At 44.6% G+C, this 5,616-nt stretch overlaps 1 non-coding gene across 1 annotated transcript; it reads left to right on the forward strand.

The window, feature by feature from the left end:
* The first annotated feature begins 5,452 nt into the window (after positions 1 to 5,452).
* Positions 5,453 to 5,616, forward strand: LOC147087529 (U1 spliceosomal RNA). Its single transcript, XR_015075537.1, has one exon. It is a non-coding gene; the product is annotated as a U1 spliceosomal RNA (small nuclear RNA).

The raw sequence follows: 5,616 nt of genomic DNA on the forward strand, positions 1-5,616 counted from the left end.
AAAAAATTCCAGTAGATTAGTCAAGCATGATTTACCTTTTGTAAATCCATGTTGACTTTGTCCGATCCTGTCACTGCTTACCAAGTGCTCTGCTATTACATCATTTATAATTGATTCCAGCATTGTCCCCAATACCGATGTCAGGCTTTTTCTCGACCAACTTTTTTGAATAGTGGGGTAACATTAGCAACTCTCCAATCCATGGGTGCTGTTCCAGAGTCTATCGAGTTCTGGAAGATGACCAGCAATGCATCTATTATTTCTAGGGCCACTTCCTTAATTACCCTGGGATGTAGATTATGAGGCCCTGGGGATTTATCGGCCTTTAGTCCCATCAATTTTCCTAACACCATTACCCTACAAATACTGATTTCTTTCAGTTCCATCCTTTCATCAGGCCCTATGCTCCCCGGCATCTCTGGGAGGTTATTTGTGTCCTCTTTTGTGAAGATAGAACCAAAGTATGAATTTATTTGGTCTGCCATTTCTTTGTTTCCCATTATAAATTCCCCTGATTCTAACTTTAAGGGACCTACGCTTGACTTCACCAATCTTTTTCTCTTCACATATTTTTAAAAGCTTTTACAGTCAGTTTTTATGTTCCCCGCTAGGTTACTCTCATATTCTATTTTCCCTTTCTTAATTAATCCCTTTGTCCTCCTTTGTTGAATCCTAAACTGCTCCCAATCCTCAGGGTTATTGCTTTTTCTGGCCAATTTATATGTCGTCTCCTTGGATCTTATGCTATCACTAATTTCCCTTGTTAGCCACGGTTGAGTCACCTTCTTTGTTTTATATTTATGCCAAACTGGGATGAACAAATTCTGTAGCTCATCCATTTGGCCTTTGAATGTTTGCCATTGCCTATCCACCATCAACCCTTTGAGTGCCATTCCTCAATCAATCCTACCCAACTCGCTCCTCCGACCATCGTAGTTTCCTTTATTTAAATTGAGGACCCTAGTCTCTGAGTCAACTACTTCATTCTCCATCTTCATGAAGAATTCGATCATATTATGATCGCTCAGACCCAAGGGGCCTCGTACAACAAGATTGCTAATTAATCCTTTGTCGTTACATAATACCCAGTCTAAGATGGCCTGATCTCTGGTTGGTTCCTCGACATATTGGTCCAGGAAACCATCCCGTAAACACTCCAGGAATTCCTCCTCCACAGTATTGTTACTAATTTGGTTGGCCCAATCTATATGTAGATTAAAGTCACCCATGATGACTGCTGTGCCCTTATTGCATGCTTCTTTAATTTCCCTTTTAATGCCATCCCCAACCTCCGCGTTACTGTTGGGCGGTCTATATACCACTCCCACTAATGTTTTTTTTCCCCTTAGTATTTCTCAATTCTACCCATGCAGATTGCACATCATCAGAGCTAATATCCTTCATTACAATTGTATTAATCCCTTCTTTAACCAGTAATGCTACCCCATCTCCCTTTCCTTTTTGCCTATCTTTCCTGAATATCGAATACCCCTGGATGTTGTGTTCCCAGTCTTGGCCATCCTTGAGCCACGTTTCCGTAATCCCAACCATATCATATTCGTTTACCTCTATTTGCGCAGCCAATTCGTCCACCTTACTACAAATGCTCCTCACATTAAGACACAAAGCCTTCAGGCTTGTTTTTTTAATGCTCTTAGACCGATTAGAAATATTATTTACTGTGGCCATGTTTGATTTAAACCGTTGATTTCTCTGATTGCCACTGTGGCTTGAGTTCTCCTTCCTATCTTTTGCTTTTATCCCTGTTTCCCTTTCCTCAATCTCCCTGCTCAGGTTCCCAACACCCTGCCCTTTTAGTTTAAAACCCCCCGAACAGTGCTTGCAAACCTCCCCACAAGGATATTTGTACCGCTCTGGTTCAGGTGCATCCCGTCCGACTTGTACAAGTCCCACCTTCCCCAGAAGCACGCCCAGTGATCCAGGAAACTAAAGCCCTCCCTCCTGCACCAACTCTTTAGTCACGCATTCATCTGCTCTATCCTCCTATTCCTATACTCACCAGCACGTGGCACCGGGAGTAATCCGAAGATTACAACCTTTGAGGTCCTGCTCTTTAATCTGCTACCTAGCTCCCTAAATTCTTGCTGCAGGACCTCATCCCTCTTCCTACCCATGTCATTGCTCCCAATGTGAACCACGACCTCTGACTGTTCACCCTCCCCCTTCAGAATGCCCTGCAGCCGTTCAGTGACATCCTTTACCCTGGCACCAGGGAGGCAACAAACCATCCTGGAGTCACTTCTATGGCCACAGAAACGCCTATCTGTACCCCTTACGACAGAATCCCCTACCACTATTGCTCTCCCACATTTTTTCCTCCCTTCCTGAGCAGCAGAATCACCTCTGGTGCCGGGAAGTTGGCTGCTGCTGCCTTCCTCTGGTAAGTCATCCCCCTCAACAGTATCCAAATCGGTATACCTGTTTGAGAGGGGGATGGCCACAATGGTCCCCTGCACTACCTGCCTGCCTCTACTGCTCTGCCTGATGGTCACCCATTTCCCTTCTGCCTTTGCAGCCCTTTCCTGCGGTGTGACGAACTCACTAAACGTGTTATCCACGACCCTCTCAGCATCGTGTATGCTCCAAAGCCCATCCATCCGCAGCTCCAGCGCCGCAATGCGGTATGCTAGTAGCCGCAGCTGGATGCATTTCTGGCACATGTAGTCATCAGGGACACCGGCAGTATCCCTGAATTCCCACATAGAGCAAGAGGAGCATAACACGGGGCTGGGCTCTCCTGGCATGACTTACCCTTTAATTAATTTAAATTAATTCACTATCACCAATTAAAGATAAACTCTAAGGCGCTTGTTTGGTTTACCAACAGTCCCTGCTACACCAGAAAAGACCTTAGCAACTATAAACTACAGAGTTAAAGTTTAAAAAAGAGTAATACTCACCAACCAGTCACTTACCTGCTTCCTGGTGACGTCACTCTCTGATTACTTTTTACCTCTCTCCCCGCTGCTGAGTTGGTGAGCCTCGGTGCTCGCTCCTCCATATATCCTCTGCCTCGGTGCTCTCCTGGTCCGATCTGGTCGGGCCTCTCCACGCTCCTCCTTTTATACTGCCGTCTCGGTTCTCTCCTGGTCCGATTTGGTCGGGCCTCACCTCGCTCCTCATTTTATACTGTCGCCTCGGGGCTCTCCGTCATCAGAACCTTGATGAAGTTCTACTCTTCTCTGCAACAACTCTGTTACTCTCTCCACAGATGCTGCCTGACTTGCAAGTATTTGCAGAATTTTCGTGTTTTATTTCAGATTTCCAGCATCTGCAGTATTTTGCTTTTGTATTTGAGATATTAGGACAGATGAGCAAAAGCTTGGTCGAAAAGGTAGGTTGTAAGGAGCGTCTTAAAGGAGGAGGGAGAGGGAAGTGGCGCAGTTTTGGGAGGGAACTCCTGATTTTAGGGCATATGCAGCTGAAAGCACGCCGGTCAAAGTTGGAGCAAATAAAATAGGAATATGCAAGAGGCCCGAATTGCAGGAGCACAGAGATCAAAGGCAACACGAGTGCAAAAATAATATGTAGCGTGTGGATAGCATCTGGAATTCACTGCCTGAAATGGTGCTGGAGGCCGATTCAATTGTGGCTTTCAAAAGGGAATTGGATATGGACCTGAAAGGAAAAAAATTGCAGGTCTATGGGGAAAGGGTGTCGGAGTGGGACTAGCTGAGGTGCTCCTTCAGAGAGCCGGCACATGCTCGACAGGCTGAATCGCCTCCTTCTGTGCTGCAGCCATTCTATGATATGATCTCGGAGAGTTGTAGGCAATGGTCCCTCTGGCTTGTTTCTTTGGCCTGCTGGTCCCCGTCAACGGGCTGTGCGACCTATTAAAAATTCAGCACATGCACGTTATTTCTCTTTAAATGCCGGCTCACCGGATGCACGGGACCTGCAGCGTGCTGTGTTTCTGTGTGGCCTTGAAGGGTGCATTGGTTGTAGTGTGTTTTGTTTGGTGGTTAAAGTGAAAGGGAGGGTCGAGCCCGTGAAGGGATTTGAAAACAAGGGAATTTTAAAATCGAGGCATTGCTGGACCGTGACCCAATGTAGGTCAGCGAGCACAGGGTTGATGGTGAACGAGTCTTGGTGCGAGATACGATACGCACAGCAGGGTTTTTGCAGAAGTAACACTTTTCTGTTACTACATTATGTATTGATGAATGTGTGTGATTAGAGCCATGTGGCCTGTTGAGCCATATAAATATATCTATCTCAGCCTTGAATATTCTCAAACACTCAGCATTCACAGCCCTCTGGGGCAGAGAATTCCAAAGATGAACAATCCTCTGAGTGAAGAAATTCCTCCTCATCTCGGTCTTAAATGGCTACCCCTTGTCCTGAGACTATGCCCCCTAGTTCTAAACACTCCAGCCAAGTGAAACATCCTCTCAGCCTCTACCCTTTCAATCCCTTTCAGAATCTTTTATGGTTCAATGAGATCACCTCTCATTCTTCTAAACTCCCGGGAGTATAGGCCCATTTCTCTTCATTGGACAGCCCTCTCATGTTGTTTGCAAAGAAAATGCCTCAGTTCTTAGAATGTCCTGTTGATATTTCCTGCTGCAGGACATCATTTTGATTTAAGGCAAGACTGAAATGGAACAGGAGAAAGCCTTACTGTAAGCACTGACCATGCTGGAGAAAGTTAGGATTGCTGCACTGTTGGCATGAATATTTCAATATTTCCGGTGTCTCCCTTACATATAACAACATAAAGGGACATTTATTTTCCACCTCCTTCTCTAAGCTTTTAATGTGGCATTTCCTTATATCATTTAATCACTATGATTATACTGAATGATCATTCTGATAAGAGTGAGAAATATTGCAAACGACAACAACAACTTGTATTTATATAGCGCTTTTAACATAGTTGAAACTTCCCATGACACTTCACAGGACCATTATGAGACAACAATGTGAAACCCGCTTAAATAAATGAAGTTAGTTTTATTGGTGAAACATTTCAACCACAGTGAGTGAATGCGACAAGTGAGGAAGACTTGATGGGCCAGAACCTCACAATGTCCCTATCGGTCTTTATGGGCAAAACTTGAAAATTGTGCTTTCAAACACATCAGATTCCGAATTATTGTTCATATGAAGATAAGACAAACATTTACTTCAGATGCAATACATATAAGGAGAGATTTATTTCCAGAAAATTTTCCGTGGCCTGAAGAAAAGTTACTGAGGGAGCGGACCTTTCCTTTTAAGGGCAATATGCAAATATGCACGTCCATATCTTTATTATTGCAGCGTTTTGACAAATGGTATATCATTATATATTGCAAAATTTTTGCAGAATCGACATGAGAAAACAACAGCACTTTCTGACTGAAGGGGAAATTTGATCATAAAAAATGAGTCGTTGAGACGGTAAGAGGCAGTGATTGATGTGGCGAGGCAATGTGTGCCAATAGAAATCCTACTAACCTGGCAACGGAAAGACCATGATCATGAAGGTGGTTTTCCCAGGGCGAGGTTAGCCCATTGCACTTTGGGTGTGCTGACGCGTGCGATGTCCCCAAATGCGGGATACTCGATTGCAAAATTTGTGGTAGTGGGGGACTGCGTTTGCGCTTACTCCTG

Source organism: Somniosus microcephalus, unplaced genomic scaffold, assembly GCF_052327205.1.
Source record: "Somniosus microcephalus isolate GS21.2 unplaced genomic scaffold, FLI_Smic_1.0 unresolved_chr5, whole genome shotgun sequence".
NCBI lineage: Eukaryota > Metazoa > Chordata > Chondrichthyes > Squaliformes > Somniosidae > Somniosus > Somniosus microcephalus.